This window comes from Toxorhynchites rutilus, chromosome 1 (assembly GCF_029784135.1).
Source record: "Toxorhynchites rutilus septentrionalis strain SRP chromosome 1, ASM2978413v1, whole genome shotgun sequence".
Lineage (NCBI taxonomy): Eukaryota > Metazoa > Arthropoda > Insecta > Diptera > Culicidae > Toxorhynchites > Toxorhynchites rutilus.
Window position 1 is genome coordinate 74432978 of NC_073744.1, and position 9998 is coordinate 74442975.

Consider the following 9998-nt stretch of genomic DNA (forward strand, 5'->3'; position numbering starts at 1 on the left):
CATGGGCGTCCGGTAAAGGAGATGTGTCACAGCTCTTTTCGATTAATTAAATAAGCGGCACATGGTGATTGTCGACCGGTAGCAGCGGTGACGGAGGAAGTATTATGTCGAGATGTTCTGGAAGATTGGCGAATGCAAGGTCCAGCATTCTACCATTACAATTGACGAACCCGTTAATTTGACGTAAACTAATGGTAACCATTGCTTCCACAAAAATTTGTTCATGTACGGAGGTTGCGTTTGATGGAATATAACCGTTTGTAGCCTCATCGAACTGCCATTTTAAGTTAGGAAGATTGAAGTCTCCTATCGAGATCTATATATCCATTATAGAAGCGTGGTTTGCGATATACTGAATGGCGTTAACGTGTGCGGAGTAAAGTTCGGGGCTTGAATTTGGCGGTAGGTAAACAGCAACAATGTAGAGAGATCGGCCTTGAAGACTGATGCGAACCGCTACTTGCTCCAGCCTCTCAAAATGTGTCAAAAACACAGATTCTCATTTAAGGTGGTTTCTCATTGCAACCAACACTCCTCTCCCACATAAATGTTGGCTGGTTGATTCGTTTCGATCACATCGAAAGAACGTGTATTCATTGGAAATTTCAGCACTACCAATATCTGCACGGAGCCATGTTTCCGTGAAGATGAGCACGTCGTAGTCACAACTTGTTAGTTGTAAACGCAATTGCGGAATTTTGGTCCGTAAGCCCCTGACATTCTGATAGTAGAGCGACATCGGACGATCAGGATCAGTACTAGAAGAGAATCGATGGCTGACGGCGTAATGTACGAAGTTGAAGAGAAGCTAGAATCGACGGGCGTATCAGAAAACGAAATGGCTGTAGTGGATTTGTACTTGCCAGATTTAGCAAGCTGGAAGACCCCCCTCTCCGCTCTCAGACGTGGACGGCTGCTGGGCGCTGACGGGAAATGCTCGACTATGCTGAGGAGATTCATATCATTAGGGTGTGTGTGTACGATTGAAATGCACGTAAGCATTGTTGATTATGTTCGTTGTCAAAGATCTACAGTGATACAAAGTCGTGTTCGTACCCCGCCATGCCAATCTATTTTCCCTTCTTTTGAAAGTTGAAAACAAGCTTTCGAAACATTCTATTTAGATAAAGTCATAGTGTCACATGAGAGTGACAAGGCTATCTGTTTTCAGAATAATGTTTTTTTTTTATTTTTCTAACAATGGCGAATGTATGTGCGAATATATGAAAAATGACTCAGACTCATATTCGTACGGTGGTTGAAATTTAATTCCATTTCGAAGGAATTGATCAATTTCCGAATTCCATCTTTAGTATGGTAACCCTTGTTCATTGCACCTTTAGCCGTTATCTACGAGTTTCTTTAGTGTATTCGGAAGGAAAATTCATCAATTAATTCAAAATCTGATGGTTTCTAACTTTTTCCCAGATTTCTTCCATGTCCCATGTCTCCCATGATGTCGGGAGATTGTGGGAGCATCAATAACTTTTGAGAAATTATAATGAAACCAAGAGCAAACTTTATGTGCTTTGGGTCATTATTTTGGTAAAACCTGAACCCTTGAATCAATCCCATTAACGCTTTGCTTCATATTTTCCTTCAGGATGTGCAAGTAATTATTCTGATCCATTACATCATCGATGAAAACCAAATTGAACCAAAAAAGGTTTGTTATGTGCCGAGGAAGAACAATTTAAATGCCCGAGCACAAAGGAAAAACCGTTCATCAGCAAAAAAAATCAGTAACTCCAATTCTAACTGGGAAGATGTTATTTTCGCAGATGAATCCAAATTCAACATATTTGACTGCAATAGTTTTCGTTTTGTATAGAGGAATCCAAACGATGAACTAAACATAAAAGACGGGTGGGTAATGTCGGGGACATAACCGGAGTGACGTAGGACTATACAAAGGGGACAGCTTTTGCTAAATATATATTTTAAATATATTGTTTTATTTTCTTCTCCTACGTGAATACCTACCTATCTACCTGAAAAATGGATTAGTTTACTGTTTACTCTGTTTGTTTTTTTGCGTTTTTTTACAAACTTTCTCAATTTTTTCTCACTGTCTTATAGTTGATTCTTGATTTTTTTCCGAAGGCTTTGTACTTATTAAATGTTCAACGCCGGGTATCTTTCGGCGTATGCACATATCGTACAATCAAAATGATGGCTGTGATAGGGGATGCATAGGTGGTCATCAGCTCATTCACTATCATATATTTCACTATTGAGCACATTACCGTACCTTAAACTGTTTCCGTGTTTCGGAGACGAATGAATTGTAAGAATCGTAGTCTCCGCAAACAAAGTAAATAAAAATAAATAAGAGCTGAGGTTTAGGAGACGAACTATACGATCTCTCGAGAAATAAACGAACTATAAGCGTTCTGAAAAACCAACAGTAAATACAGGGACGGATGACCTTCGGACTAAGAACAGAGCAGCAGGAAATACATAGCTCATCATGTTGCTCCTTAGTTATTTTTCTATACAATGCAGATGTAACGTCAGTCAATTTTCAACATCAGTTATCAACCAAAGAAATCAGTTCTTGCTACCGAGAAAATTCGTTAATGCCATCCTACATACAATGTGTTGTAATTTGAAGCCACTTTTAATTCGGAAAGCATGCATGGGTTTCTGAAAACTGAATGATCAATTTAAAAGACCCCAACCACCAATAAGTTCAAGAACAAGCACAAACAAAATAAATCAGTTTATATTATATGTCATATTATGTCACTTTAGAATGCATTGGTATTGTGAAAAACTTTTAATAACTCTTCTTTGAAAGGCTTAATGGCCCTGAAATCGCCGTGTTTTATGGAATGGTTCCAATTTAGAAAACTTTGTACTCGTGGTTTTGAAAAAAACCCATTTTGAACGCCCTCGATGTCGCCTTGTTCTGGATTTGCCACCAAAGCAGATTGTATAAAGAACAAAATTTTTTCTTCTGCTACATGCTGCCGTTTTGCGATTGCGTTTGCCACTCGCCACTCGCTGCAACTGCCTGTTGTCTTGATGTCCACCGAACCGAATGTGTTCTGTTCCGAATGCGGGTTTTCTTATCGTCGCGAACAGCTTTGCCAGCTAACTCGATCACTTCGGCGGCTGAAGCTATATAACGCCGGCTAGGTGGACTGGTGCACTGGTACTAACGCGCTCGGCCTAGCTACCCTTGCGGGGAACTCCAGACCAACACGGTTCGAGCGGGATTTTGCCTTTCCCTTCACTTTTCCTCCTTTACCATGGTCAGACACAACCCAAGTATGGTTTGTTGATGTGTTGTGATGCGAACTGATGTGGTGTACGGTTTAAATGAGAATGATCGTTACGTAAGGAAGGAAGGAAGGTATTGTATTATAGAGACTTTAAACTTTTGCAGTTCATTCGTCTCTAGCCTTGAGAAAGGCCCTTTGAAAACTCTACTCTATTCTACTTCAGCGCTACCACCTCCGCCCTCTTGCCTTGAGAAAGGCACTCTTTCCCTCGCCGTCCAGCTCGTCCAGCAACGATGTTGTCCAGTCGGTGTCCACACAAAGAATGATCGTTACGGCAGCGGAGCGGGGATTTTTAAGCTGACTGACTGGCTCGAGAATTACGCATGTGTGAGACTGCGACCAATGTTTCGTTCATTTTTTTTCTTTTTCCTTTCCAATCGTGCTTCATTCTATTTCGCTGCTGCTCTGGTTGCCCGTTTTGGTCGGTACGATTTGAGGAGCACAAAATGGACCAATCAAAAATGGGCACATAGTGCATTTTGACCACGCTTGATATTTCACAATTATTCAATTATTTATCTCAAGAAAAATGAAATGTTATTCATTATGATAGATGCGTAGATATATTTCCTATCAATTGATGCAAAAAACTTTGCGATCTATTGAGAAATGCTCGAGTTATAAGCGTTCCAAATCTTGTATTTTTTCCTACTTGTTCAGTGCCTAGATTTCCATTTCACCCCCTATATCTTCCGGTTAGACGTAGTCCTACGTCAAAAAATAGAGGCAAATGAACTGAAAAGTTTAAACCCTCTTAAAGCAAAAAAAAAAAAGAGGTAAACATAAAAAAGTCTGAAAGCAACTTTTAAACATGGTGGTGGTGGAGGGATGGTATAGGGGTACTTATATTGGCATTTTGTTTTCCATCGATGGTGTAATGGACCAGAATGTTTACTTGAACATCCTGGAGGGTAATATGAGGCAAAGTGTCAATAAAATGAGATTGAATCTAGGATTCTAGTTTTGCCAAAACAATGACCCAGAGCACAGGGCACATAAAGTTTACACATGGTTGCATTACAATTGCTCAAAAGTTATTGATACACCTCCACAATCTCCTAACATCAACACTTTGATCCATTTTTGCAATAGGCAAAAATTTAAGATGAACCAAAACACGTGTAAGAAAAGCAGTTGTCAAAACTTAACTCAACATTCAAAAAAGTCGTACTTGTCCGCATAAGTGAGAGACATGAGTACCAACATAATGCCACAGAAAAAATCTAGAATCGAATATACGTAACCCGCGTAAATTTGAAAGTCGCGATACTTTTTGAACAGACCTCGTATGTGGCATCGGTTGTGATTCCATATATATTCCGTTAGCATAGTAACTAAAAGTTTTATGTGCAACATCGATGGCTATTGAAAGAGGACCATGTTTGAACAGGGCAACCTTCATTGCATCCACATCTCCGGATGTAACGTCAACCCATCCAGTTATGGGAGCGTAGAGCGTGTGATTTTCGTCACGACAGTAACCATCTTGGCCCAAATAACCTCCGTATTCTTCCTCGGACGGGATTCCACCGACCTCGTTTTCTGAAAGTAGGAAAACTAGTTGTGTCCACAATTAGATTCGTATCGACCGATTTAGTGCCTTTCATCGGAGGAGGCACATTAATTTTGCTTATCCCGTACCGACGCCTGGAGTCATTGCCAATGTCAACCACCTTTTTCGGAATTACAATACCAGAAGATTCGATAACTGGATCAGGAATCACTATTGACGGATGACTGCAATGGTTTTCAACTTTCGAGGCCAAATCTTGCACAAGCTTCGTCAGTTTGGCATCTTGGGAATGCAGTTCACTGCATGAGCACGCGGCCTGTTATTACTTCCGGGGTCAGACGGACCTCCCGCAACACCTCGGTTCCTGGTCTGAGCCTCGGGAACCTTTGAGGTTGGGCTCTCAAGGCCTCTTTTAATGCTGGCAAGCTCGAGCTTGAGGCCAATCGCTCTCAGGGTCGGCTTCTTCGGGGAAAAAGCTGATCAAGGCTCGGGTGTGGAGTATGGAAAAGCGTGTAGATATAATTTTTATGTTTTTTTATTACCTAACCTTACAGTTCTGTGTTGGTGTATGTCAGTTTGTGGTGTTTCCTGGAATCGTCGTGTCGTGTCAGTTTGTGGTGTTTTCTGGAATCGTAATCGTTGTTCGCTTGATGGGTTCTTCGCACGTTGCTCGTTCTCCTCTTCGAGGTTATAAGGATCCTTTTAAGGCTCTAAAACAACGGGTCCTGTTCGCAAGGAAAGTGGGAGTTACATACGGACCTTTTTTCCAAACTTGTACCTTTATTGGGTACATACCTGATATTTCCCCACTTGTGGACTCACTATATTTTAGGACTACTGATTATTTTGTAGTGTAATCACTCCAAATCTTTCTCTTTTTAAAATTAAAATTTTTAAATCTTATTTTCCGTGTACTTATTTCCAGTCCGTGCGATAGTCGATGCTGCCAGGAAATGAATTCTTCTGGCAGTTCTTCTTTCATCTGCCCTGTACATTCTCTCTTTCTTTCGCTTTCCTCGGTCACTCCTCTCAACTTTTCCTTACTTTTCTCACTATTGTTTACTATTGTTCATTCTTATCCCCATCTCTATTTCCGCGTGACACTCATTCTCTTTTCCAGCTTTCATATGTTAGTGTAATGTTGTCTTAACCTAATCCCTAGCACTGGGTAAGTATTTTTATGGCATATTTTCCTACACACTAAATACAAATAATACAAAAATAACGAATAAACGACGCTAACGGTAACACTACCCTACACTCCCCCTAGAAAATAAACCAGAATGGTTTATTTTTATTTAAACGGTTAGCTCTTCTAAATAACCCAGGTTTGAGTTAGCATCTTTATATGCAGATCTCGACTCTTGTGAAAAAGGCATTTCTGACACGTATTTTACCAAATAGATGATTCATTCAACTAGCTGAATATATCAGTATTTTACGCGTTTACCCTATCATTTCTCTCTTGGAGTTTTCAAATCTGCTATCTTGCAGATGAGAACTCATCTCTTCTTTAGCACTCACTGATAAAGTCTCTCTAGCCTCACAATAGGAATTTATCTCCTAAATTCCATTGTAGCGAAAGTGGTGTTATCATCGTGAACAAGTCGTGGCTGATTAAATAATTAATGAAAAGGGAATACCGTACACTGTCGCATCCTATAAAAGTGCTTAGATTAACCGGTTTTGAAAAACATCTAATGGAATGTCTATCTTATCATTTGGCGGTTTTATTCAACCCTGATCAGCTCAAGACTAGACAAGAAGCTACTTTTCTAGGAAACAAGAGACGCACAGGACAAAAATATAATCTGACTTTAACCATTCACAAACACCGCGGACTCCAATCGACTCAATCTCTGTAATTATTAATCAATTTACATATAGAACTATACTATTAAGGATGAATTTTCAGAACATGCGAAAAATACTATTATCAAGGATCGTCGACACCTGGTTTCAGATCGGCTGCTGAAAATACACCTAAATTTTTCCCGTTGTCATCGACGAGCTCGTAAGAATTAGTGCCTCTTCTAGAAACCACTGTGCATGGAACATACGCTGGACCTAATTTGGCATTATAGGCGTTTCCTGCGGAAGATAATGCAAAATTTCTACGGAACACATTCTGACCAACATGGTATACCGGAGCAGGTTTATGAAATCGTAAATTGTAATTACGTTTAGAATGCTCATAGGCTTTCGCAAGATTTCGACGAACAATTTCGAAAATGGATTGGTCAATATTCTGTTTACGGTTTACTCGGTCTGAAGGCGATATTTCATCTCTATCCACCTCCCGAAGATGCTCGTCTCCATTCGAAACTATTTCATGCCCGAATAGTACCCTGTATGGAGTGAATTCGGTGGACGCATGAACGGTATTATTCATTACATACTCTACTTGTGATATTCGAGTATCCCACAGCTTCTGATCCAATTTTACATAGGTACGGATGCAAGCATTTATGCTTCGGTTCAGTCTCTCTACGGGATTCGCTTGGCTGTGGTGACGTGCATTGGTCCAATGTTTCACATGAAATCTCTCAAGGAAGGTTTGGAATTCTTTGCTAACAAAGCTTGATGCATTATCAGAAATCAAAATTTCTGGCACCGAAAATTTACGGAACCACTGCTCTTCGAGAAGCTTAGTGGTCAAACTGGCTGAAATTTTTCGAACAGGAATAAGGACTGTCCACTTCGAGAAGAGATCAAGCATCATCAAAAGATGCGCGTTTCCCGATTTGCTACGGGGCAAGGATTGTATAAAATCGATACAAATCATCTGAAACGGCTTTGTAACTAATCTCTGCTTCCCCATTTCAGGATGTTGTGATGTATTGGACGGCTTACTCACCTTACAGGTGACACAATTACGGACATATTTCTGGACTGTAGAAGACATTTTGGGCCAAAAATACAGTTTTTTAATTTTTTCTAGTGTTTTATCGAAGCCAACGTGTAAGTTATCGTCGTGCTCCTGTTGTAAAATCTGTGATCTCATACTCAACGGAATACACAGTTTCCATTCATGGCTATAATCTAGCACTTCATTTCTGGTCGGAACCAATTTAAATAATTTTCCCTGTTCTATTTTGTAATCGGGATTTTCTTCCGGATAGTCTCTCACGTTCGTTAAGAGCTTGGTATACCAAGAATCGTCATGGGTACACAGATCAATACTCTCTACAGCGCGAGATAATGCGTCGGGAATGATATTATCTTTACCTCGACGGTGCTTTATCTCGAAGTCATAGCCTTGGAGCGCGATGCTCCATCTGCTTAAACGCGAAGATGTGCGCCATTTGCCTCGCATGATGTTGGTTAATGCTGAAGCATCTGTGATAACCATGAAATGAGTTCCCTCTATATACGGTCTGAACTTCTCGATGGCTGAAAGCACAGCCAGACCTTCTTTTTCAGATGCTGCGTAGGCCTGTTGAGCTGGTGTCAGCTTCTGAGAAAAGTAGGCAATAACCTTCTCTCCGTCGTCGTGATGTTGTGTTAGTATCGCCGCTATTGCTGTGTCGCTTGCGTCACTTTGTATTTGAAATGGTCGTATAAAATCGGGATTACAGAGGACTGGAGCAGCTATCAAACTCTCCTTGATTTTAATAAATGACTGCTCAGCTTCATCATTCCAAACAATCGATTTCGGCTTTTTACGGAGTAAATTCGTAAGTGGAGCGGTGATCTCACTGAAGTGGCATATAAAGCGACGATAATAATTCGCCATGCCAAGATAACGACGCAAAGCTCGGATTGAAGATGGTCGCTCATAGTTGACAATGGCCTCTATTCGATCCGGATTCGGTTTCAAGCCCTCTGGAGTAAGTAAATATCCTAAATAAGGGAGTTCGTTCAAACAAAACTTCGACTTCTCCATATTAATCGACAAGTTAGCAACTTCGAGTCGTTTTGCTATTTCTTCTAAACAATCAATCTGTCGCTCAAAAGTCTCTGTGACGACGACAATATCGTCAAGATACACAAATACTTCTGGCTCGAGTTCTCCGTATCCTAAAACCTCGTCCATCAGTCTGGATAATGTTGCTGGGCTGTTCACGAGACCAAAGGGAAGTCTATTAAATTGAAAAAGCCCTCTACCGAGCACCGAGAAAGCCGTATACTTTCTCGAGTTGGGTTCGAGTGGTATCTGAAGAAAAGCTTTCGTGAGATCGATCGTCGACAAATACTTACTCGATCCCAACCGGCTAAGTATTCGGTCTTGATGTGGTAAAGGATACGCATCTCTTCGTGTTCTCTCATTAAGACGACGAGCATCCAAACATAATCGTACTTCGCCATTAGGTTTTACAACCGGTACGGTGCTGAGAGACCACTCACTGTGGCTCTTTTCAATGACATTTTGAGTCATTAGCTTATCCAGTTCTTGGTTTATTTTTATCTGAATCGAAGGTGACGTAGGATAAGGGTTTATTCGTATGGGTGGTAGATGTTTATATTCATCTTTTATTTCTATTTTATGAGTGATTAACGGTGTTATATCAAGATATTCTCCCTCGACAGATACTTTAAAAAGTTTTTTGACTTCATCTAAACGCTGTTCCTGTTGTTGGGTTAATTTTGTTACAGTATCTAACTCGGTTATTTCGCCAAGTTCGACTATGCATGGAATGTTCGGTTGAATTCCGAATGCTTTCCAAAAGTCGCCTGCGCCTAAAATCAATCGATGATTCAACTGTGGAGCAATAATCGTACAAATTACTTTTTCGACTTCACCCAGACGTATCGGCAAATCAACCTGACCAATAACAGGGATTGTTTTGCCTGCGGCGTTAATTAAATTCGTATGAGATGAATTTATCTTTAATCTTAATGATTTCAGAAATTTTTCTGCACCCATTCCAAGAACTGAGCACTGCGCTCCACTGTCAAGTAAGCCAATTACTTCTTTTCCTAGGATGCTAACTTTTACGAATGGACGTGGATCACCATTCATTTTCATAACAAGCTCTTCAACTTCGGGCAAATAACAGTAATCAGATTCAGATAATGGTTCGAATGCGTCTAGAAGAAGACTCTGCGAAATATGCACGCCGTCTAAGGGATTTTGATCATAACATTCAATTTGCCCTTTCAAACTGAATTGCCCACGTTTTTTTGACAAAACGGACACATACTGGTAAATACATCCATAAATCCGCATATTCTACAAAATTTTTGACGTTTATCAG

The 9998-nt window shown here is 40.3% G+C and overlaps 1 long non-coding RNA gene across 1 annotated transcript; it reads left to right on the plus strand.

Moving 5' to 3' along the window:
• Nucleotides 1-5834: 5834 nt before the first annotated feature.
• Nucleotides 5835-7149, plus strand: LOC129762517 (uncharacterized). The gene is made up of 3 exons (XR_008740647.1): nucleotides 5835-6661; nucleotides 6716-6940; nucleotides 6999-7149. It is a non-coding gene; the product is annotated as an uncharacterized LOC129762517 (long non-coding RNA).
• The last annotated feature ends 2849 nt before the right edge of the window (nucleotides 7150-9998 follow it).